The following is a 24787-nucleotide window of genomic DNA, read 5'->3' on the forward strand; positions in this document are numbered from 1 at the left end:
CTCCGAAAAGCGGAGGAAGATTTGCTAGATGTTTTCCAGAGAAATTCCCTACGGATTGTTCTGGGTACCCGGCTCACTGTCCGTATTTCAAACAGTACACTGTACGACAAGTACGGTTCAATCCTGCTTTCTTAGGCTATAATTAGAGAGAGGTTGAGATGACTAGGGCACGTTATGTGGATGAAGGATGACAGATTACCGAAGATTGTCCATTTTTGCCAACCATATAGGGCTAAACGAAAAGCAGGTTGTCCATGGTTGGGGTGAAAGGATGTCATAAAGAAGCATTTAAAGGAAATGGGAACTTCCTGGGAAGGTCTAAATAGAGAAGCTTTGAGTTGATTGGGATGGAGGAAGAACGTGCGTAGCTGTGTTGGCCTCAGGTGGCCTGGTGCTGCGATGAGTTGTTAGTAGCAGTAGCAGTAGTATATAATCTATAATCTATGTCCTTCTTATTGTGGGGAATGGAGGATTCTAGCCCTTTCCTTAGAGGGGATTAGCCCTCCTCCCTCAAAGTGGTATGTATAAAAAGAAAAATTTAATAAGTATTAAAGCGCAGCCCAAAAGAAGACTTACAGCCTAAATACTTTACTACTGCAGGCTAAACTGATCAACCTGTGTCTTTTTTTTCAGTAGTCATACCTTTGGTTTGCTTGGCCGGTGAATCGTTTTGAGAGGTCAAGGACACTCCTTTTCTTAAGCAAGATTGTATCTATAAATTTTGTCTAATCAAAATCATTATATATTTTAATATCTTACAGAACCCGTGTCAATTTCCTAATATTTTAATATGTCTGAAACGACATTGTTTAAATAAGGAACGGATACTGTGTATAGGTGGGAGGGACATTGACAATTTTTATCTTTTGCTCTATTAATTAACTATACCTTTTTTGCCAGTTTGAAAAATTTGTTCCACTCTCTACCCTTGTGTTTATGTGACCAGGGGCGTAGTTTGCTACCCTACCCCCTCGGCTGAAATTTGGAGTCTTAAATTTTTGTGTGAACACTAAGATAGGGTTACATAATTGAAGCATCCAAAGAAAGAGGTCAGTTTTATTTAGTATACCTTTGCCTTTATGGTATTATATGGCTTATTTTTCGTTTTTCACTGCCCTTTTTACTTGATTTGGGAAAATCTGCTTCAACTCCCCCCCCCCTCGGATTAAGAACAAACATTACACCACTGTATTTGCCCGATAAAGGATTTAGGTTACAGCACTAAAAAGGGAAATTAGATCCTTTTTCAGAAAAATCAGAGTATGTGAGTCCGAGGGTGGTTTCTGAAGGGAGGTCAGTAAAGCATATATAAATGTAAACAGCGCTTTTTCCGCAAGTCTTCGTGACACTATATGCTTAATTAGAGACCCTTATGTTAAATAAGAAATTAATTTAAAAAATATATCTATTTTATAATTAATTACATTTTCTGTTTGCGCCACCTTCTCAAACACTGATAATATACACTTCAAGGTTCTTAAATTTATAACCTATCTAGACGTATTTCGTCGGAAAGTATGAGGGAGGTATAAATTGAGCAATTATTTATACCCTAGATAAGGAAAAGACCAGCTTGAAAAACTGTTTTTACATCATCGCTTAAGTTAAAACAATTTTTTTCTATTCGGGTTTATTGTGGATTAAAAACAAAACGAAAAAACAGCAAAATCTTATATAAAAAATAGGTTTTTCTGATGGAAGTAAAGAAGGAAATTGAACTGAAAACAAACAATAATTATTTTTGTACAAGCTGTGAAACATACATCCATAAAACTAGCTCAAATAAACTGACTTATGGCATGTCAAGGATAATTGTAGAATTCATAAACACATAAGCAAACATACTGACTCATAAAAGTGTTCCGCGAAAGCGAAACAAAAAAAAAACACTGTTATTCAGTGATTTTCTCTTTTGGTACTAGCGTTTTTGCAATCAGGGAAAACGTACTTGCCTGAAGGGCGGGAACATGTCCATCAGTCTTAAATGCGGCTGTCCCCGGGAAGCCAACACAAATGCTTCTTTACCCCGCTGATTTTCAGTGGCTTAGTCTAAAAACTGGAAGGATAGATATGTGTTACTTGTTATAGCAGTAAAAGTTTTGAAACAGATACAACTCTGAATTTTTTATATCCCTTATAAGGTATATTTTTGTGTTTTAGCTTTACGTTGAATCGGATTATTTTTGGTATAAAAAAATTATAAACAGAATTGGAAAGTATGGTTTATATTATATGAGGGTACTTGTGTATTATTCAGAACACACTCAATAATTTAAGTTAGATTCTTTCTTGAAACAAACTACGATGCAGGTATATTTTAATTAAATATTTTATATATAGATGTGGTTAGATTAAGTTAGGTATTTGATATAATGCACACCACCCCCCTCCTAATGTGCAAATATATAGTCCATGATAAAGCTAATTGGATAATCTTCCTTCCCGTAAGAGTATAAAGTCAAGTTGTGTCCATTGATGCATTGTTTTGTTGTGGGCAACAACCCCTTATCCTTGAAAATATAATTGCCTCTTTTTCAGTCTTTAGCAAATCCCAAATCTTAATTTCAAAATCCATGTTCAGACACTATCGTCTATCACAATGCGTAGCAAACTAAATTGAGTTTTATCTTTGTGGCTATGAAATCGGATTTTCTTATAAAATGTACCTGTATTGTAGTTTGTTTCACGAAAGAACCTAACTTCACTTATTGAGTTTGTTCTGAATAATACACAAGTACCTAGATGGGTAAAACAACTCCAAGCCAGAGCTTGGACACTTGCTGTTACTTTTGAGCGAGTCCAGTTGGAATTCAATATTCCTGTCAAATATCCTGATAAGAATTGTTTCAGGACTGAGATATAGCTAAGGAATATAACAGCACAGAGACTGTAACTATTTTAAACTAATTTTTTAGTTCAATATTTGGTCGATACAACGAATAAACAGGGAATATTGTCTGCCGACAGTGCCCCCCATTACTTGCGCACTGATCTAATCCATCGATAAACAGTTAATAATGAAAATCTTTTCAAGGGCATGAAAGATATCACTAAAATAAATTATGCATGTTTACCCTACCGCCGATAGTTACCCTCAGGAATAAAATTAGAAAGGGAGAAAAATACAAACTAATATTTGATTTTTTAAAAAATTGTTAATTAATATAACCGTTAATATAATTAATATATCCAATATAACTAAATTAATATAACTGTTCATATTAATATAGCCTACTAATATAACAAAAATATAACGACTAAAACTACAATTAAAAAGAAGCTAGCTTGAGAAAATAAAAATAATTTGTTTTTTTAGTTTTGATTTTCTGTCATAACTAGAGATTAAACTGTATATATTTGAGCATAAAGAAAAAAAATTCCGTATAAAGAAAAAAATATTCCCAATTTTAACATTTTTTAGGGTATAAAAGAAACCCCTAAGTTGAATAGGACATTTTGACCTTGCTGTTAATTATCATTTTCAGAAGTAATTAGAAAGGAAAATCGCAACAAACTGAAGCTAAAATTCTCGTTTAATATAAAACGTAATTGTTAAGAAAAAAAAATCAAACAAAACTAACTTAGGAATAGTATTGATCCAGGCACCATTAAAAGAAGGGGATTTATGTACACTTAAATTTAAGGTCTTGACCTTAAATTCAAATGAAATGTATTTTAGTTTAACATAAAAAATTCAAATTAGAACATTTTTTGGAGCATGAAAAAGCCGTTAGCCCGAACTGAATAGAATCACAAGACTACAAACCGCAATCAAAACAACCAAAGAATCATAGCACTAAAACAAAAAACCAATCAAATAGATAAAACAAATTAAATAAAAAATAGACTAATAAACAAATACAGATAAAAAGATAAACAAGGAACAAATCAAATAATCAAATAAGCAAAAATTGTCAAAAACAAACTAACTGAGGAAAAGCAATGTTCTTGATTCCGTTAAAAAAAATAAATGTGAAATATTCCCAATTTTAACGTTTTTCATGGTATAAAAGAAACCACTAAGTTGAATAGGACATTTTGACCTTACCATTATTTATCGTTTTCAGAAGTAATTAGGAAGGAAAAGAGCAACAAATTGAAGCAAAACTCTCGTTTAAAATAAAATGTAATTATTAAAAAAAGAAAAACAATTTAAATGAAACTAACTTCGGAACAGTATTGATCCAGGCTCCATTAAAAGAAGGGGATTTATGTACACTAAAATTTAAGGTCTTAACCTTAAGTTCAAAAGAGATGCATTTTACTTTAACATACGAAATTCAAAAATAGAACTTTTTTGGATCATTAAAAAGCTGTTTTCCTGAACTGAATAGATTCACAAGACTACAAACTGCAATGAAAACAACCAAACAATCAAAGCGCTGAAACAAAACAAAAAGAATCAAATAAATAAAACAAATTAAATAAAAATTAAACTAATAAAAAAATGCAAATAAAAAGATAAACAAGGAACAAATCAAATAATCAAATAAATAAATAAACAAAATTGTCAAAAACAAACTAACTGAGGAAAATCAATGTTCTACATTCCTTTAAAAAACGAAAAATGATTCTAACTTTTTGATTTCTCAACCTTGTTCTTTTCATTGTTACTTTTCAATATTTTTAAGGACAAAGTTAACCAAACTAATTCCTTAATATAAATTGCCTTTACTTACTTCAAATAGTTTTAAGTTACCAATAGATAACAAATTAAAAAATAAGTAATTTCATTTTAAGTTATTAACTAATAACAATAGAAGCCCATTTTAGTCGGATTCTAAACTCTGCAATAAATGACCGCTTGCATTTCAACTAAACCCATTCTTAGGATTTATTCCAGTGAGACAATTGAAATAAATGCATTTGAAGTGACACAAAAGAAGAAAAATGAATAAATAATTAATTGACATTGAAAGCTTATTTTTACGTCTTTCAATCTGAAATAAAGACGTCAGACAATATACCACTACTCTTACTACTAAAAGCTCACTGGAGCGCCAAACTACGTGGGACTTAACATAGATCCGCACGCGGTTTCTCCAACCCAATCCGTTAAGAGCTTTACTTTATTCTCCCTGCAATGATATTCTAGTCTCCTTTGAATAATTGTATGCCCCTTACCTGCCCCATTCTGGGACTGTTTCCCTATTGTAGGACCCAAATTGTATGACCAGAAAGCAAGATTTGTGGGAGTCTATCATCCCTTATTTTCAAGATGGGGTCAAGTTGTATATGTTTTTGTTTCATTTTAGCCCAAAAAGTGGGATCAAACCAAAGACTGATTTTACAGAAGAGACTCAACAAATTCATTAGCTTAGAGTAAAAACGTATTTCTTGCTCGTTTTTCTAGTATAATTTTAGGACCCTCACCCCAAAAATACTCTCCCCAGAATATTGCCGCATTTGGGTAAGGTTTTAGAGGCATCTAGTAGGGTTGGCACACTAAATAGTTCATCATTTTTCGTTAATTGGTCAATTTTGTAAAAATGACTGCAGCCAAGATTGTGTTCCTATGTGGTCCATCCAAGCTTGGGGAGGGGAGGAGGCCATACTACGGAGGTCTTTTTTAGACATTGCATAGCCAGAATTCATATATTACAATAGATTTCTTCCAGCTCGGACAATTTATATAACAGCGATACTAACAAAATTAAGGTGATAAGGTGATAAGAAACAGTCTGGGTTTTCCATAGATAAAAAAGGGGGGTAGGATAGGGATTCAAAACCATCAAAGTATCATTCAGGCTGGAAGAATGTTTCTTAAAACGCACACAAAAAAGCAACTTGAAAACTTCCTAGAGATTCAATATATAATTCTATCCGATTGAAATTTCATCAAGTTCAGAGGGATAATCACCAGTATTACTAGCCCCTCCCCCGAAAAAAAAAATCAGAAATCGGCGTGGATGGTTTGACCTTTCTATATGAACGAATGAATGAACTTTATTACCCGTAAAAATGTAAAAAACACAAAGTACAAAGTATTATTATAAATAAACAAAAACAAAAACGATAAACAACAACAAAACTTCAAACTAACAAAGACAACATGAACTAATTAACCAGTATCAATAGGAAAAAAAGGCTGCAGAGGGTCATAAACATGAATAAAGTTAAATATTTTCATGTACATAAAAATAAATATTTAATATTTTACTTATATTTATTTAATAAAATATTTAATATTTAAGTTTATATATTATATAAACTTAAATATTTAAATTAAATATTTAGCTTTATATATCATATAAAGTTAAATATTTTTTATTCATGTATATTATATGCATGAATATTTTCTTTAAACTTACTTAAAATCTTTCATTTTGTTGTTATATTTTTAATAGGACATTTTTATTTTATATTTATATTTTATTTTTAATATATTCTTGAAGAATTATTGAAACGAAGGTGTTTTTCAAGAATTTTCCCCTTGGGGAGATTCCACTCCTTGGTATTTTCATCCTTTTCAAGCACCAAGAACGTCTTAAGCTTTTAAAGTGTGTAGCAAATTTTGAAAGCAACATCAGAATAATAAAAGTACGAAATATAAATGTCTTCCATTCAATCCTAACGTTTAAATGTAAAGTTGAATAAAGTCTGACTAGTTCAGCACGGTTCAAAATAATGTAACAATCGTCTTTTTATCTATAGACCCGGACCTTTAAGGCTGAATTCTTTTAATAGATATTTTTTCTAATATTGTATTTAATAAATAAACTATAGGGTATATGCCTTTAAGTTAATTTGATAAAAATTTTGTGTTATTTATTTAATGGAATGTCACAGAAGAAATAAGACCTACGTTTAAAACTATGAATTTCTTTTATAATTAAACAAAAAAACATTTTTTTCAACTGAAAGTAAAGAGCAGTGTTAAAACTTAAAACGAACATAAATTATTCCCTATATAATGGGGATTGTCTCCTCCTCAGCACCTAGGACTATACGCTAGGCTTTTTAGTACTTTAAGAGAGCTTCTTATTGTTCTAATTAAACGAAGCTTGTGTTTCAGGAATCATTCTTAAAGAATTGGGACAAAAATTAAGCTTTAGCGTAACGAGTGAGGTGTTGAAGAGGGGGCAGCCACATCGTATAAGTAATAATTTCTGTTCGTTTTAAGTTTCAATGCTGCTCCTGGCTTTGAGTTGAAAAACTTGTGGTTTTTTAAATTTAATTGCTGATCGTTTTTAAGTGATGCAAGGAAATATTCTCTAGACAATTCAGTTCTTGTGAATATTTAAAACGAACAATTACCCTTAACATCTCCTCGCATAAAATTGAGTCGGCAAAGAGAAAGTAACACATGAGGAGAATTTTGTATAGGAATTCTGGCAGACTTCTCTAGGGTAAAACTTCCATGAAAAATTCACTTCTTGGAAAATTCCCTCCAATAGAAAATTCTCCCCGTGGAAAATTCTCCCAGGAGAAAATTTACCCCCTGTCCGAAAAATTTAGGCATACTTCCCAATAACAAAATACTATACGGAAACAATGGGCAAATTTTACAACTTAAAAATCTTTCTCCAGGGGCTCTAGAGGGTCGGGTTATCTCCAGAGGCATGGTTATTCGGCCTTTCAACTATGCTGAACAAAATGGCCATCTCAAAATTTTGATCGGGTGAATTTGAGAAAAAGGGGAGTGGGAGGGATTCAAGTTGCCTTCCAGTCTTTTTGGTCACTTAAAACGGCACTAGAACGTTCAATTTCCGTTAAAATGAGCCCTCTCTCGCAAGTGTGCCGGCAGGAAAATCCCGGGTCGTCAAGACGTCGAAATTGCAGTGGTGGTTGGGTGACAATTTAGGTGGTTTAGGGCACCAAACAGCGACTTTACCCCGAAGAGAACAAATTTGCAATCAGTTAAAATATTGAGATGCTAATTGACTTAAAAGTATCAGTAACTATATTTTAGGGTTCCCAGTTGCAAAAGAACTAATGCCAAACGATGGTATTACTAGACTCAATCAAGTTTATTCGCTTCATTTCTAATGAAATTTGGCTATGTTTTTTTTTATATCTGTAATTGCGTTTCAGCTATAATTAGGGCGGGGGGGTCGAGTCATTGTTTAGGTGGGAGTAGGGTAGATTCCTAGAAACGTAGATTTTAATGGACAAACTGCTTACTCTTCATGAGGCTTCAGATAACTGTGGAAAGAGGTGGGGGAGGAGTCGGAATTAATTAAAATATTTCTCTATACAGCTAATACGTTACATTCCCATATCTACCAGCAAAGAGGTGGGAAACGCAAGGCAGGTCATCATCAGCCCTGCTATAGTTTTTTTTTTATGGGTGACAAATACTGTTAGAAACTTAGTTTTCAGCAATTTTATATGGTATTTAAAAAAATGTATGTAATGTGTTTATCGACAAGAAGATCCTATTGTAGAGGTTGTGGTGGCTTCGGTTATGTAGGAGATCAAAAGTCTCACAGAATCACCATCCATACAAACAATAATACTCCTGTTCATCCAACCAAAATTCTTTAGTAGTAATTGAAATTGCAGATTTAAACATAGGACGGTACTAATCAACGCACAATTATTGATTTACGCATTTCAAAAGCAGTTAACAATGGATTTAAGGGAGCTGTACCTCAAATTATATCTTGGCTAGGGCTGGGTATGATTTGGAAAACGATCAGAAATTAAACAAAAAAGAGCTTTTCAACTGAAATCAAGGAACAGATTTGAAACCTATTTGAACAGGTTATTCTTTATATAAAGGGGGCTGCTCCTCCTTAGCTACTTATTCTTTACTGTGAAGTTTGACTTTTTTCCAAATTTTTTAAGAAAATTTGCAATTGGAAAAATATTTTTCAAAGCACTAAAAAACTTTCTTTAATGAGAAAGGTGTTGAGAAGGGGGCAGTCCCCCTTAAATACAGAATAATTTGTAATTCTTTTAAGTTTTAAACTTGCTCCTTACTTTATTTGAAAAACCTTTTCTATTTCTTTAATTTCATGAAACTGTAAGGTTTTATGAATACAATGCTTTTGGTAACGCAAAAAACGATCAATATTTCAATATTCTCTGTTTGGATTTTAATGGATAGTCAAACAGTTCGTAGTAACTGACAGTAAGTAAGAAGCGACCCGGCTTAATAGTAAACAAAACTCTAACAAACAGAAATTTGACGCTAATAGATATATAAAAAATCGGCTTATTTTGCTGATTATAAATATATAAGTTTCATCAAGTTTAGTCTTGTTTTAGTCAAGTTAAGTTAAGCAACGAGCCTCAGAAAATTTGTCTGATTTTCAAAAAAAGGGAGAAGAAACCCTTGAAATCATAGAATTTTAATTAAAATCAAACCATCAGATTCTCTGTATCAAAGAACCCTACTGTAGAGGTTTCAAGCTCATATATGCAGAAATATAGAATTTTGTAATTTTTGCCAGAAGTAAAATTACGGATGCATATTTATTTATTGATTTATTTTTTTTTCCCAGGGGTAATCGTTTTGACTCAGTGGACCTAGAACATCGGGTGTGGGCTCCTTCTAACGGAAATGAAAAATTGTAGTGCCTTTTTTAAGTTACCAAAAAATATGGAGGGGCCACGCCACTTTTTCCCAAAGTTGTCCAATTGGAATTTAGATATAGCCTTTTTTATTCAGCATAGTTGCAATGCCCAATAACTTTGTCTTTGGAGATAGAGTTATCCCCTACAACCCCTGGAGAATTTTTTTTTAAGTTATAAAATTTGCCCAATGTTTTATTTGTTATTAGGAAGTATGCATACATTTTTCAGAAGGGGAGGGGAGGATGAATTTTTTGCTGGGAGAATTTTCCATGGAGAAAATAGTATACAGGGTGAACTTTTCATTGGAAAATTTTGCACTGGGTGAATTTCATATACGGTATTTCTTTATATGTCTCACTTTCTCATTACTGATTCAATTTTACGCGTGGAGATGTTAAGGGTAATTGTCCAGGATAAATTTTCACCCAGGATTTAGTTGTCCAGAGTATATTTCTATGGGAAGGGGGATTTTTTCCATGGAGGTGGGGCTAGGTATCCCGGCGTTATTTAAAAAACAATCAGAAAAAAACAAGTCTTTTCAACTGAAAGTAAGGAGCAACATTAAAACTTAAAACGAACAGACATTATTAAGCATTTGAGGGGGATTTCCCCCTCTTCAATACCTCATATACCTCAATACCTCGCTCTTTACGCTAATGTTTAAATTTTGTCTCAATTCTTTAAAATTGACTCCTTAAGCACAAGGGTCGTTTGATTAGAACAATAAGTAACTTTTTTAAAGTGCCAAGAAACTGTAGCGTGAAGAGCAAGGTGTTGAGGAGGGGGCAACCGCCCTCATATACACAATAATATCTGTTCATTTTAGGATTTAATGTTGCCCCTTACTTTTAGTTGAAAAAACTTGTTTTTTTCTATGTTTAATTAAGCTTAGAGACCAAAACTTTTCTAAAGGCAATGGAAAAGGTATGTTAATTAACGTAAAAGTATATAAAAATGAAAATAGTAAGTAATTACGCAATACACACCAAACAATAACCTGCTTGCAAAAACTAAGATATGAACTCCCAGCATTCAGTTCTGTTGAGCAATGACGAAGCGTTGGACGGATATTTTTAACAATTCCGACAGTTTTGAACTTGGTTATCAAACGCCAAAATGTTTAATACCTTTAGACTCAGTGCTTATAAGAAGTAACGCATTATCAAAGTAATTTGTTCAAAGTAAAACACAAAACTAAGATTAAGATAATTAAATACAACTTTTAATTCAATATTTTTAATTTAATTTTTAATACTAAGATAATATTGGCACCTTTATGCTTCAGAACTGTAAAAAATTAAATCTTTTTCAAATTGACAACTAAATTAATACGATCTCTCCTGGAAAAAAAATGATATTAAACACAAGAAAACGTATCCGTTCAGGGGGAAAATACAAAATTCCCAGAATTCTGTTCAGCGGAAACATTTCTGAGTATTGTGGCTTCATATATCAGCCCATGGGTACTCTTGTAATGCAATCAAAAGTTGACGGTATGTTCTTACCGAAATTGCCCCTTATTAAATTGTTTTCCTTTTGTTTTTCCTATAGTTACACGAACTTTCTTGTGGTCTAGTTACTGCACTAATTACTAATAAAAAAATACATTAGGATCATGATAAAAAGCTGGTTCATCGATTGAATGTTATTTATAGTTGGGCTCTTATACTTTCGTTATTGACAAGGATTGTTATTTACTTACCATTCATTCCTACAAAGAATTTAACTTTTTTTTGTTGCTCCAACCAAATCATATAGAATAAATGTTTGTGTAAAACTGGTTAAGGGTTACTCAGTTATAAATTACAACTAATATTTTCCTTATTAAGGGTCAAAATCTATTTGCAGGTAGCCAATAATGGGGCAATACAAATTTTATCCATTGTTTTTCGCTATTCTACTCTCTTTCATTTGGTTTCCTTATAATTACTTTATAGTCCCAAATTTTCAGGGAATATGACCTCCCTGCCATCCCCTGCCTAAGTCCATGCTCTCTCGACATTCTAGAACCACTGGGGTGAGACAAGAACCCATATAAAAAACATGTATCCGTGACCTTTCATCTGGCAGTTTTGATTTTCATTTACACTCTATGACTTATAGGGGGTGTTTCCTTCTTTTTTTCGAAAATCAGGCAAATTTTCCCAGTCCCGTAGCCTTTGATAGGAAAAAATAAACTTATTGAAACTGATATATTTGTGATCAGCATAATAAGCAAGTTTTTTTTATATATTTATTGGTATTAAAAAATAAATTTCTTACAGTTTCGGTTACTATTGAGCCGGTTTGCTCCTTACTTACAGTTCGTTACCACGAACTGTCTGATCGCCTTAGTGTGTTCAGCTAGGTGATATAAAAAGGAAGACAAAGATGAGAAAAGGCGAATGGCAGGAAACAAAATATACCTTGTAGATTAGAAACAAAAGATGAACAAAGAGGTTAAAGAATCAAAGATGATGCAATACCAATAATTGCATCAAAAGAATCGCATTTCAATGCTGATTTTAAATATTGTAGAAGTTTCAAGCTCCTATCTATAAAAATGTGGAATTTCACATTTTTTGCCAGAAGACAGATCACGGATGCGTGTTTATTTGTTTTTTTGTTTGTTTTTTGTTGTTTTTTTCCCTAGGGGTGATTGTATCGACTGAGTGATCCTAGAATGTCGCAAAAGGGCTCATTCTAACGGAAATTAAAAGTTCTAGTGCCCTTTTTAAGTGACCAAAAAAATTGGAGGGCACCTAGGCCTCCTCCCACGCTAATTTTTCCCCAAAATTCACCGGATCGAAATTCTGAGATAGCCATTTTATTCACCATAGTCGAAAAACCTAATAACTATGTCTTTAGGGACGACTTACTCCCCTGCAGTCCCCGTGGGAGGGGCTGCAAGTTACAAACTCTAACCTGCGTTTACATATACTAATGATTACTGGGAAGTGTACAGACGTTTTCAGGGGATTTTTTTTGTTTAGGGGGAGAGTTGAGGGGGGGTTTACGTGAGAGGATATTTCCATGGAGAAACTTCTCATGGGGGAAGAGAATTTCAATGAAGGGGGCGCAGGATTTTCTAGCATTATTTTAAAAAACAAGGAAAAAAAATATGAAAGTTTTTTCTACTGAAAGTAAGGAGCTGCATTAAAACTTAAAACGAACAAAAATTATTACGCATATGAGGGGGTTACCTCCTCGTTATGCCTCACTCTTTACGCTAAAGTATCTTTAGTAATTTCAACTATTTATTCTACGGCCTTTGTGATTCAGAGGTCATTCTTAAGGAATCGGGACATGATTTCAGCTTTAGCGTAAAGAGCGAGGTATCGACGACGGTTGAACCCCCTCATAAACGCAATAAAAACATACGAATATAGAAGTTCGTTACGTAAGTTAATTCGTAAGTTACGTATATTTTGTACCAATGAAAACGTTTGTAAAAAATTAAAGGTTCTAGTTGCTTTTATAGGTAATCCAAAAATTGGAGGGCAACTAGGCCTCCTCCCTCGCTCCTTACTCTCAAAATATTCCGATTAATTGCAATTAATTAATATGCAAATTTCGTTTTAATTATTTATGTGCGGAGAGCCAAGATCAAAACATATATTAATTCAAAAACGTCCAGAAATTAAATAAAAAAAACAAGTTTTTTTAAATAAAAGTAAGGAGCAACATTAAAACTTAAAACGAACAGAAATTACTCCGTATATGAAAGGGGCTTTTCCTCCTCAATGCCCCGCTCTTTACGCTAAAGTTTTTTACTGTTTTAAAAATAGAGTTAAGAGAAAGAGTCAAACTTTAGCGTAAAGAGCGAGGCGTTGAGGAGGAAAAGCCCCTTTCATATAGGGAGTAATTTCTGTTCGTTTTAAGTTTTAATGTTGCTCCTTACTTTCATTTAAAAAAACTTGTTTTTTATTTAATACGTAAAAAAGAGCGTTAGGAATAAAACACATAACAGAAGTAAGACTTTAAAAACAAACACAAAATAGGAAATTAAAGGAATTAAGCAAAAAGCAAAAAAGAGAAGCATAAAAAAGACACGGCAAAAGCCGATGAAAGACGCAGATCATAGCTGCAGATAATAATATTTAGTTAAGAACGTTTGAATAAAAAAAACAGAAAAAAACTTATGATTTATGGGTAATTTTCCAATTTATTTTGGTTCAATAAGAAAAAAAGTATTAGAAGATTAAAATGGTTTTTACGGTCTCACTCATAGTAAATATTGATCATTGTCTTAATAAAGCATACTGTAATCCTCCAAAAAAATCTGAGTGTTTAGGGAGCGGCAGCCCCCCTCCTTAAGTCGAGCAACCTTACGTTTATTTTAGCGTTTACTCTTTACTTTGTTTGAAAAGCATGTTTCATTATTATCTACTAGATAGGTAGTCTTTAATAACCGTTCGGCTTATAAACACTGCCTATATTTTTTTTAGGACGAATATACCATCACGTAGCAGTGTGGCTGTTAAAACAGCGAGGCCTAATAAATAGCTTTTTGATACTTTGAAAAAGGTTGGCTATCTTAGAATATCTACTGCAGTAATTTAGCCTTATTCGGGACGGAAAAGTTCAAAATAGCATAAGGCACATCGTTTGAAGGAAAACATTAGCTATTTAAAAAGGGCCATAGAACCCTTTTTTTCTGGTCATACAAGGTCATACAAGGTCTTTTTTCTGGTCTACTCAGGTATTTAACAGTGCTTTGGTTAAACATAATCATTTCCGTGATTATAAAATTTTAGATATGTCGAATTTTATTGCGTAATGTCCATCAAAGTCACACTCGCATTTGAGGATGTTTGCCTTTTTTTTTCTTTTTTTTTTATTTTGCGAGCGTTCTCGTGTTAATAAATTTGGGTTGGTAAATTTTTCAATTAATTACTTTTTTTTAGTTTTTATGGCTTAGCTTTAAAGTTTTTCTTGCCTTGGTAGTATTATTAGTAAAGGTGGTGGGAAGAGTGAAGATGTTAAAAGTAGATAAGGATTTTCCATCCTTTTTCCTACAAATAACTTTATAAACTAAACAAGACTATTGTATTTGTTTGAATAGCGTAAACTTGACATTTCATTTATAGATTGCAATGTTTGGTGACATTTTACATACCCCGCAACCTTCTGCTTAATTTCAAGTGATTTTGTAAAAAATCCCCTTTAATTGTTAAAAAGTACATAGAATTTAAAATATTTTCTTGAATAAGCCTTTTGCTTGTTCTTAAAAAATGTAGAAACCCAGACCAAACCATAGACATCAATACCAACGTGTAGAAATCCAGACAGCTCATGGAAATCATGACCAAACTGTGGAAATCATTGGGAACCTCTAAAATCAAGACCAATACATATAAATCTTATACAGGCCCTAGACATCCAGACAAATTCGTAAAATCCAGACCCGACCTGAGACAAAAAAGACACAAAAACATAATGAAAGACACATAGATATGCCAATAAACGCTCAGTCACACAAGCACAGTGAGAAAGAGACAAAAAAACACACAAAAATCACAAAGTCAAACACGCACAAAACACAAAGACAGGCAAAGAGAAATGCAAACAGGCACTCAGTTAAACAGGCACACTGGGATGGAGACAAAAACATACAAAACGCGTTCAGACACAGAAACACACAGAGTCAGACATCTGAAAACACAAACACAGACACAGAGACATGCAAACGTACGCTCAGTCACACTAGCACGGTCGGAGAGAGACAAAAACACACACAAAAATACAAAGAGAGATACGGAAAAATGCAAACAGACACTCAGTCACACAGGCATGGTGATAGAAATACAGAAACCACAAACAAACACAAAGTCGGACACAAAAAACACAGAGTTGGAGACACAAAAACACAAAGACAGACATAGAGACATGCAAACAGACGCTCGGTCGTAGAGAAACGCTGGGGACAGACGAAAAACACCCATGGAACGCAAAGTAAGACAAACAAAAACACTGCCACATTAAAATACAACCGCAAACACAGATTGGCAAATAGACGCCCACTCACAAAAGCATGGTGAGAGAGAGAAAAATACAAAACTAACAGAGAAAGACTAACAAAAGCACAAAGGCAGACGCTCAGACATGGAAAAAGCCACTAAGTCCCAGAGGCAAGGAGGGATAGAGACAAAAACACAAAGTCAGACACACAAAGACACAGAGTCAGACAAATGAAACCACAAATACAGACAGAGACATGCAAAGAGACGCCCAATCCCACAAACACGGTAGGACAGGGGCAAAAAAACACACATTAACAACACAGTAACAACAAGTCAGACACATAAATACACTGAGTACGAAACACAAAAACATAAGGACAGACAAAGACAGATGCAAAAAGATGCTCAGTAACGCTGACATGGTGAGAGAGAGAGAGAGAGAGACAAAAAATACACACACAAAACACAGTCAGACATGCAAACACACAAACACAAAGAGCCAGACAAACAAAAACACAAAGACAGACACAGAAACACACAAACAGACGCTCAGTCACACAAACAAGGTGGGAGAAAGACATAATTTGTGTGTTTTTTTCTCTTCCTCTCCCGGCGTGCTTGTGTGACTGAGTGTCTGTTTGTATATCTCTGTTTCTGTCTGTGGGTTTTTGTGTGTCTGACTCCTTATGTTTGTGGGTCTAACTTTTTGTTTTTTTGTGTGTTTTCTGTCTCTCTCTCTCTCACCATGCTTGCGTAACTGGGTGTCTGTTTGCATGTCTTTGCGTCTGTCTTTGTGTTTTTGTGTGTTTAACTCTGTGGGTTTTGTATCTTGCTCAATGCTTTTATGTGTTTTTTTGGCCTGTCCCCCACCTTACCTGTGTGACTGAGTGTCTGTTTTCATGTCTCTGTCTGTCTTCGTGTTTTTGTGTGCTTGATTCTGTAAGTCTGACTGTGTTTTTCTTCTCTCTCTCACCGTGCTTGTGTGACTGAGCATTTGTTTGCATGGGTCTGTGTCTGTCTTTGTCGTTTTGTGCGTTTGACTCTGTGTGTTTGTGCATCTGACCTTGTGTTTTTGTGTGAGTATTTTCTCCTTCTCACTGTGGTTGTGTGTTTGCATGTTTGTTTGTCTAACTTTGTGTCTTTGTGTGTGTGTTTTGTTTCTCTCTCTCGCTCTCTCTCTTTCTCTCTCTCTCTCCTCTCTCTCTCTCTCTCTCTCTCTCTCTCTCTCTCTCTCTCTCTCTCACCATGCCTGGGTGACATAGCATCTTTTTTCATGTCTCTGTGTCTGTCTTTGGGTTTTGTGTGTCTGATTCCGTGTGTTTATGGGTCTAACTTTGTAATTTTGTGTATGTTTTTGTCTCTTTCTCACCATGCCTGAGTGACTTAGCATCTGTTTGCTTTTCTCTATGTCTGTCTTTGCTGTTTTGTGTGTCTGACTCTTTGTGCTTTTGTATCTGAAATTATAATTTTGTGTGGGTTTTTCCTGTCTCTCACCATGGCTGTGCGTTTGCATGTTTGTGTGTGTGTGACTTTGTGTGTGTCCTCTCTCTCTCTCTCTCTATCTATCTCTCTCTCCATGCCTCTGTGACTGAGCATCTGTTTTCTGGTCCCTTTGTCCGTCTTTAGATTTTTGTTTGTCTAACTCTGCATGTATATGTGTCTGAATTTGTGTTTTTCTGTGTTTATGTCTCACTTTTACCATGTTTATATGTTTGTATATTAGTGAGTCTGACTTCGTGTTTTGAACTAAATCTTGAATAAAAGCAGCAATATTTTTCAATATGCAAAATCTTGAAATTAAAACTCAAATAGTTCTTATCAATCTTTTGACTAATGTAGCACGTATAGGACTATAACTATGATATAGCATTGTATTGTATTTCAATAATACCTTCTCTACATGTAAATTAACAAATTCACTACCACGATCCGTTTGATTTTATTTTATAACAAACTTGGTCAATAATACATTCTATAGCTTTAGCAACTGTAAGTACTTGGTTTTAGAGTTTAACTTGTTTCTACTACTACTAGCATTAGCGGTAGACTGATTTACAAACTATAACAAACTTGGTCAATAATACATTCTATAGCTTTAGCAACTGTAAGTACTTGGTTTTAGAGTTTAACTTGTTTCTACTACTACTAGCATTAGCGGTAGACTGATTTAAAATCTTCTTCTTCTTCGTTTAAAGTTAGACTATTATGTTCCATTAATTTCTTTAGAATTTGCTTATTGGCAATAACCCTTTTCGGGAAGTTTAATGTAATTAAAAAGCTGTATAGATGATTGACAAATGAAAAAAGTCCCTAGCGATTTGTAACCATATCATATATTAAATGAAGTATATTATAACTTTTCCAATGAATTGTAATTCACTTCCTTTTACAATCCACTTGAATGTGTTCACTTTCCATGAGATATGTCAAGAATCTTATATTTCGTTCACGATATGAGTCTGGCAGTAGTTCTCCAAAACTTGACAAAACAGTGGAAAATACTGAAACGTTTTCCTTTGGTTATGATCTTGTTGTTGTTCTAAAATCTTGAACAGGCATTTCCTTTTTGTAAATAAAACTTTGACACTTACATTTACCGGTCTCCCACGAGAGGGGCTTATGTTTTCCAATCGTCAAAGTGCATCTTGAAGCAAAATTTATTTTATCATCGGCAATGTTCTCGTCGTTAGCGAATTTACTAAGATTGTCCGCAGTGTTCCATTGGTGAAAGGTCGAGTTCTATTGGTGCCAATTTTTTGGATTTAGCCATTTTTCTAGGAAAAATTGTTTACAAATCCTGCGATTATTCGTAATAAAAGTGTAAAAAAACTACCACCCACTTAGAAAAGACCTTTTATTTTAAATCTTTAGTCTTTTCCTTTGTTATTGCTTCTTGCCAGGGCATGTACAATGGAACAATGTTCCATTGCCTGTTCCTTAACTACTTCTGGCGATTGAGCATTCCCCTCGGTTAAATCTAAACTAAGTTCCGATATGAGATTAATGAATTCTTTGTCACAACCATGTTTGAGCATGGCTTTCCTAAGTGCCAGTTTTGAACTACTTAGAATGGAAAATAAACATCTTTTCTTCAGTATCATGATGGCAGCTAATGAATTTTTTTACTTTTCACTGAAAGATATGCGGTAATTTCACTTTAAAAAATATATATGACTGCAAACGAATCTTTGGGTCTATTCTGATTGAGATCCTATGGAATGTAACCGAGAGGGTTTATTTGTTGCCTGACTGTATACTGAAAGTAGAAATTTTCGAGCACCAGGATATATTTGTTTATTGGGAGTTATTGGAGAAATTGAATAAGAAAAACGCTGTAAATGATATAGTAGCTTCAATTCAAAGCAAGTGAATTTTTTTTTTATGATATGAGCTTACAGTAAACAATTGTAGCATATTTTCCTGAGACCACTGTTCAGTGTATTCAGCTAAATCATCAATAATCAACCAAAAGTTCGGTTCAATAATGCTGAACACATCAAGTCCCAGTATGAATTGTGTCTAGTGCAATAGCCTTGTCTAGTGGAATAGCCTTTATTTTATCATAGGACTCTTGCCAAACACTTTAGCTATAGTAGATTTTTTGGGATATTCAAAAACATTTGATTACAATTTGATTTATTTTTGTTTCAAATATTGTTTTGATGGACCACAAAGAAAGGATCTGAATGGTGTTCTGTATTGATACATATTGTTGTTGTCTTCAACAGCTGGACTACAACTAACTGGAAATTGTAGCTGTTTAATGATTAAATAATAATAATAATCCCTATTAGTCCCACTACTACGATGTTCGAGAACAACAAAAAATTAGAATAGTACATGTTTTCTTTTATTTTTACAACAAACATACAATATTTTTAATCAATACAAAAAATATCACAGTTTAAAAATCACTTTTTACTTAAAAATAATTATACAACGTTTTAATCGATACAAAAAAGATCACAGATTAAAATACACTTACAAAAGCCCCCCCCCTGAAGTTCGCAACTGGCCACTGGCGGTGGCCGGTCGAAGGCTGGATCCCCCTCTCGGGCCAGTCGCACATGCGGTGGTGAAAACAATTTAAAAAATACATTAAAATTATAATAGCAATAACTATACCTTGTGTACACACGGTAAATAATGCAAAAACTCCCTACTGTTACTATTGAATTTAAAGGAGTGTCTCCAGACCGAAATGTTTTAAATATTTTGTAAAAACCACTTCGATCCTAATTGCAATAGTATCCCTGGGGTAGCACCCTTACACCATCCTCACTTACATATACTTTGTCCGATATGGCTGTCATTCCATTTTTTAACTCTAACTGTGTAATTTTTAAATTTTAAAGAACAAATTGCCATGACTTTTGCTCTTGGAACCAAACTAATTTCCAAACAGTTTCTGTAAGCACTCATATCGAAATTATCTTTAACACGTTTTATCGAAGTATCTTTAACACGTTTAGGCACCCCCTTGCAGAATTGTTTGATATCTTCATGTTGAGTTTGTACCAAGTACACCTTCGAACATAAATTATCAGTTTTAACTGTTAACAGGAGTGAATCAATAGCTCCATAATACAATTGAACTTCCCCCTCCCTCGAATATCGGAGCTTACAGATTTTGTAAAAGAATGACAACATTTTTATTCAAAATGACTTTTCTTTCTGTCCTATACAGAAGAACTATATTAGAATTTATGATGGTGAATGATGTGAAGTTGGGATCCGCAATGATTAAAGAAAATTCTTTTGGTCGGTTACAACGTCACACCAGCTTCTATTTCGTATATTTTTGCACATTTTACCGAAGACTGAATGTGAGCACAAGCATTATCAAGCCATTTATAATTACCACACGGTAAAGAGTAGTGAGATATTACCAACAGATGAAGGGAATTAATATCCAAAAAAGCTGTGTCCGACTTTGCACCGGTGCGGTATCCAATCAGGATAGTTTCCAAAGTACAATCCCCGTGGAAAATATACCCTCCCCTAATTGATCTCTCCACAGATAGATTCTGATCCACGTTGGTGATCAGACCTATTTCTTCTTTACTGATTCTTAGAATTAAATCCATCACCATATGAGGAGTTGAAAAATAATAACCCAAATCCAACCCTAATTCCTGATAAGTTTTATAAGTGTTCGTACAAACAATATCCAAAACCGTAAATACATCACTTGCCAAGAACATTTTGGAATAATCCTCCCCATTTTTACACCATTCTTTTTTCAAAACTTTCTTAACAAACTCATAGTCGGCAGTGGTGCATTGACGATGGTGAAGTGAATCATAAGACAATTTGAAGGACGGTACCTTCTTCTTGCATCGCCTTGAGGTGGAGTGGTAGTATTCATACAGGTATATGCCCTTACACGTTCACAAATCATACATTTATTATCTGTAAAGTGCTGTTTGAGGAGAGGGAAGCTATTAAAATCGTCGATTCTCTATATTTGAATCAATTGACTTGGGGATTTGGGGAAAAAACTATCGAAATCTAAAAAGACGGATTTTATTCAAGCATGTATTACCGTTATTTATGATTTTGCAAATGAGATCTAAGACTGGCAGCTTCTCAGATGATTTGGGTATGATATTATCAGAAACAGAACCATCTACCCATGCGTAACAGATTTACCCTTTCAAAACCAACACATTTTCTGATTTTTAATGGTCAACTTGTCCTTACGAGTTATGGGGTAATTCATGTTGCACAACCGTGAAATTGATTTATTTGCTTTTTTAATAAGTGATAATATGGTTGCATCCATACAATCTTCCCCACCTAATGTCTCCAATGCCTCTACCAATTACATTGTATTAATTGAGTCTCTTTGGGCATGGGCATAAGAGACTGTAATAGCTTCATGTTCTTGGCACAATATAAATTTGATAAATCTTCCACATCTGTGAGTTTAGTCGTTGTCACTCTGTATGAGTAAATTTTGAATATCTTGAAACGCAAGATGGCCTTGTTACTGCCAACCGTTTCCACATATTAATACCCATAGCACTAACAGATTCTTAAATGATGCTTTAACTTTAATTCAGCATTAAATCTAGAAAAACACACTGAACAGTAAAAGCATACACCCCAAATTTTTTTTACCCCCACATAAAAGCCGACTAAAACCTGTAATTAGATTAAAATGTCCAATTGAATCAGGTTCTGTAGCAGATGTGTATAGAAGCCATACCCAGTACTTCTCTGATTCAATGGACGGAGCCATTACTAGATATATTATCCCCTTTCTATCTCAGCGCTCACCCTCATCCCATTCCGTATCATATTGTAAGACAGTAACTCCAATCTTTAAATGTCCATTAGCTCACTCAAAAATATCTATCCCTTAAGTGTTACTTGATATTGACCATTTAAATAATTGAAATCCAATTTAGCAAACTCTGCCTCCTCCCCAGCCCCATTAGCTGCCAATTTGTCCAATTTTGGCATATTCTCGCAGGGGTTTGTGGGCTGCTATGAGGAATGCATATTTGAAACATTAAAGCCCCGTACCGAAATAAATTTATTTTACACCTTTACATGCCTCTAAATCTGAATCATATTTAAAAACTTTAGTCGTCCTGCAATCTTTCTGTAGTTTGTCATACCATTCTAGTTTATTGTTATCGGGGGGCAATTCAATAAGGTGGTTGTCTTGATATTGTACTAGCGCTGACAATATAGATATTTCCATACCCTCAAGAAGGGGTTGCACGTTCCCTGAGTTTTTGGTGACAATTCAACTAGGCTAACTTAAAATAATAATAATAAAATTTATTTTTGAAATTGGTATGGTTATATAACGAAGAAAAAGGGATATTAATGAGCTATAATGTGTCTTAACACATGCAACGTTCCTTTTCTTTCTGGACGTTCATGTGTATTAAAGCCCGCTAGGGGGTAACGTAGGTATGCTGTGACACCCTTCTATCAACGTAGGTATGGAAGTGACCTTATTAACGCATACACACATACATGCAAAGTTCAAGTACCCCTGGGGGCGACATAGGTGTGCTGTGATACTCTTCTACAAACGTAGGTATGGGAGTAATCTTATTAACATATACACATATATTTAACGTCTTATTGTTTTGGACAGTTAGATGTACTAAGACTCATTGGGGGTGACGTAACTATTTTATGACAACCTTCTACCACCATAGGTATGATGTGACACCCTTATACTAGTCTAGGTATGGGAATGATCATTTGTATCAATGTATGTATGAATGTGGTTGCACTTATCAACATAGATATGAAGGTGACCGCATGTATCAATGGAGGGACCATATTGTAAAGGTCTTTCTTCCCCAAATCATTCAATTTCAAAACAATATATCCACCTAGTAATATTTAGCGAACTAAGAATTTTTGGTAGGCCGCTCTATTTGAAATGGAATGTAAATTTTATTGGTTTATCTATGAGAGCGAAAGAAGACCAAATTTTTGAACATTCGATCTTCAAAGTTTTTTTAATTGAAAACCTATAAAAACAGTCGTAACAATTAATTAAAAACAAAAAAATTAAATGAATATGAAGAATTTCCAAATACGGAAAGCATATCGATGAGAATTTCAACAAACTTACTTCTTTTAAGTTAGCCCCCTCTAACGCATAATTAAATTATATGATGCGGTAGGCTAAGACAGACCACATGTTTCACTAAAGTAAAGTGTGTTTCTCTTCAAGTAAAGTGTCCAGCAGTCTTTTCTGGGAAGTAAAAAAGGCTAATAGCCAAATTTTCTAGGCTAGTCTAAAAATTATCTACGATATACACTATGTAAAACAGAGAGGTTTCCGAATTCATTTATTTCGACAGTCTTTCCAAGGCTAAAAAAGAAGGCCGTCTTCAAATGGGTCAGGAAGATGTGATAAGATAATATTTGAAGACACTAGGAGCTAATTGTGAAGCTTTGAACGGGGTGGGATGGAGGAGCGTATATAACAGCATTTGCATCAGTTTTGTTTGATTTTCAGCTTTCCAAGGCTGTTTTGCACATGAATATGCGTCTGCTTCATAGGAATTCAGTTTGGCTATATAAAAACGAAGAGACTTATAAATTAAGATGAAAAATGTGCCTTTTAGGAAATAAAAAAAATCCATTAGGCCTAAGCCCAGTGAAGTGTATAAACGGGATTTAATCCGAGTTCACGGGAAGGATAGAATTTGGGCTAATCGGAAATTTTTAAAGTCCAGTAACTTCAATTTTACATAGCTATAAATACCGAAAATAGATCAATAAGCATCGGAGACCAAAAATAATATATTCAGCCCTACTTAGACACCCTCCACATCCCCCAACTCATATTCTCCAGTTATCCTTTCCCTTTCCTTAATCCTTTGAAAATTTCACCTTGAAAGCCCTAGCCATTCCCCTGATGCTAAAGAATGACTCCTCTAGAATCTATAGCTCCTTTTAATCTGGGGTAACCGTTAGCTCAATAGCCTAGGATACAAAGAAACATATCTCAAATTCATATTTAAAAATGAATATTTTAATAAGTCTTGGTGAAATCAAAGCATCCATTCAGCGAAGAGTGTGCACCTTTGTGTTAGTCATCAAATTAAATCACGAAAGTAAAGCAGTTCAAAATAGGGATGAAGCCTTTTTATTGATAGTGAATAGATATAAAATTATTTAACTGAATATTTCGAACACATATACAGTGTTCATCATCATCAGTAAAACTCGCTGCTGCATCAGTGAGTTTTACTGCTGATGATGAACACTGTATATGTTCTCGAAATATCCAGTTAAATAATTTTATATCTATTCACTGTGAATAAAAAGGTTTCATCCCTATTTTGAATTGTTTTACTTTCGTCATGGAAAGGCAGTGTGGTCTTCGAAGTTATCTAAATTAAATCACGAGATTTTAATCTCACTGATGGGTTGTTCTGATAATAGGTACAGCTTAACGCAAACAGTTCAATATTGTTGTTTCAACATCCAACTATGAAAGTAGATTTATAAATTCTATACAATGAAAAAATTTGGATTTCCTTAAAGGATATGTTATAAGGTAATGCATTATATATTTCTAGTCCATTATTAATTCAAAATTACTTACATAAAAAGTCATCTTCAGTTCGTCTTTTCATTATCGAAATTTGTTTCAATAGTGACAAAAATGTCCAATTTTCAATCCGCTTTTACACGAAAAATCCAAACAAATAAAAATACAGTATTCCACCTTTCATTGCGGTCGTTATGTTATAAGGTAATACTTTCTTTAGAGCCGCAGGCGTAACTTCCGTAGTATTATCCACCCAATACTTTGATACTTATTCAAAATACGTATA

General features: G+C 34.0%; 1 protein-coding gene across 1 annotated transcript in view; it reads left to right on the forward strand.

Annotated features, from left to right (window-relative positions):
- Nucleotides 1-1994: 1994 nt before the first annotated feature.
- The window catches only part of LOC136037725 (probable muscarinic acetylcholine receptor gar-1), a 109774-nt gene continuing 86981 nt past the window's right edge, over nt 1995-24787 (forward strand). The window contains exon 1 of the mRNA XM_065720494.1: nt 1995-2141. The gene's annotated coding sequence lies outside the window, so the exon portion shown is untranslated. The remainder of the gene's footprint in view (nt 2142-24787) is intronic.

Source organism: Artemia franciscana, chromosome 17 (assembly GCF_032884065.1).
Source record: "Artemia franciscana chromosome 17, ASM3288406v1, whole genome shotgun sequence".
NCBI lineage: Eukaryota > Metazoa > Arthropoda > Branchiopoda > Anostraca > Artemiidae > Artemia > Artemia franciscana.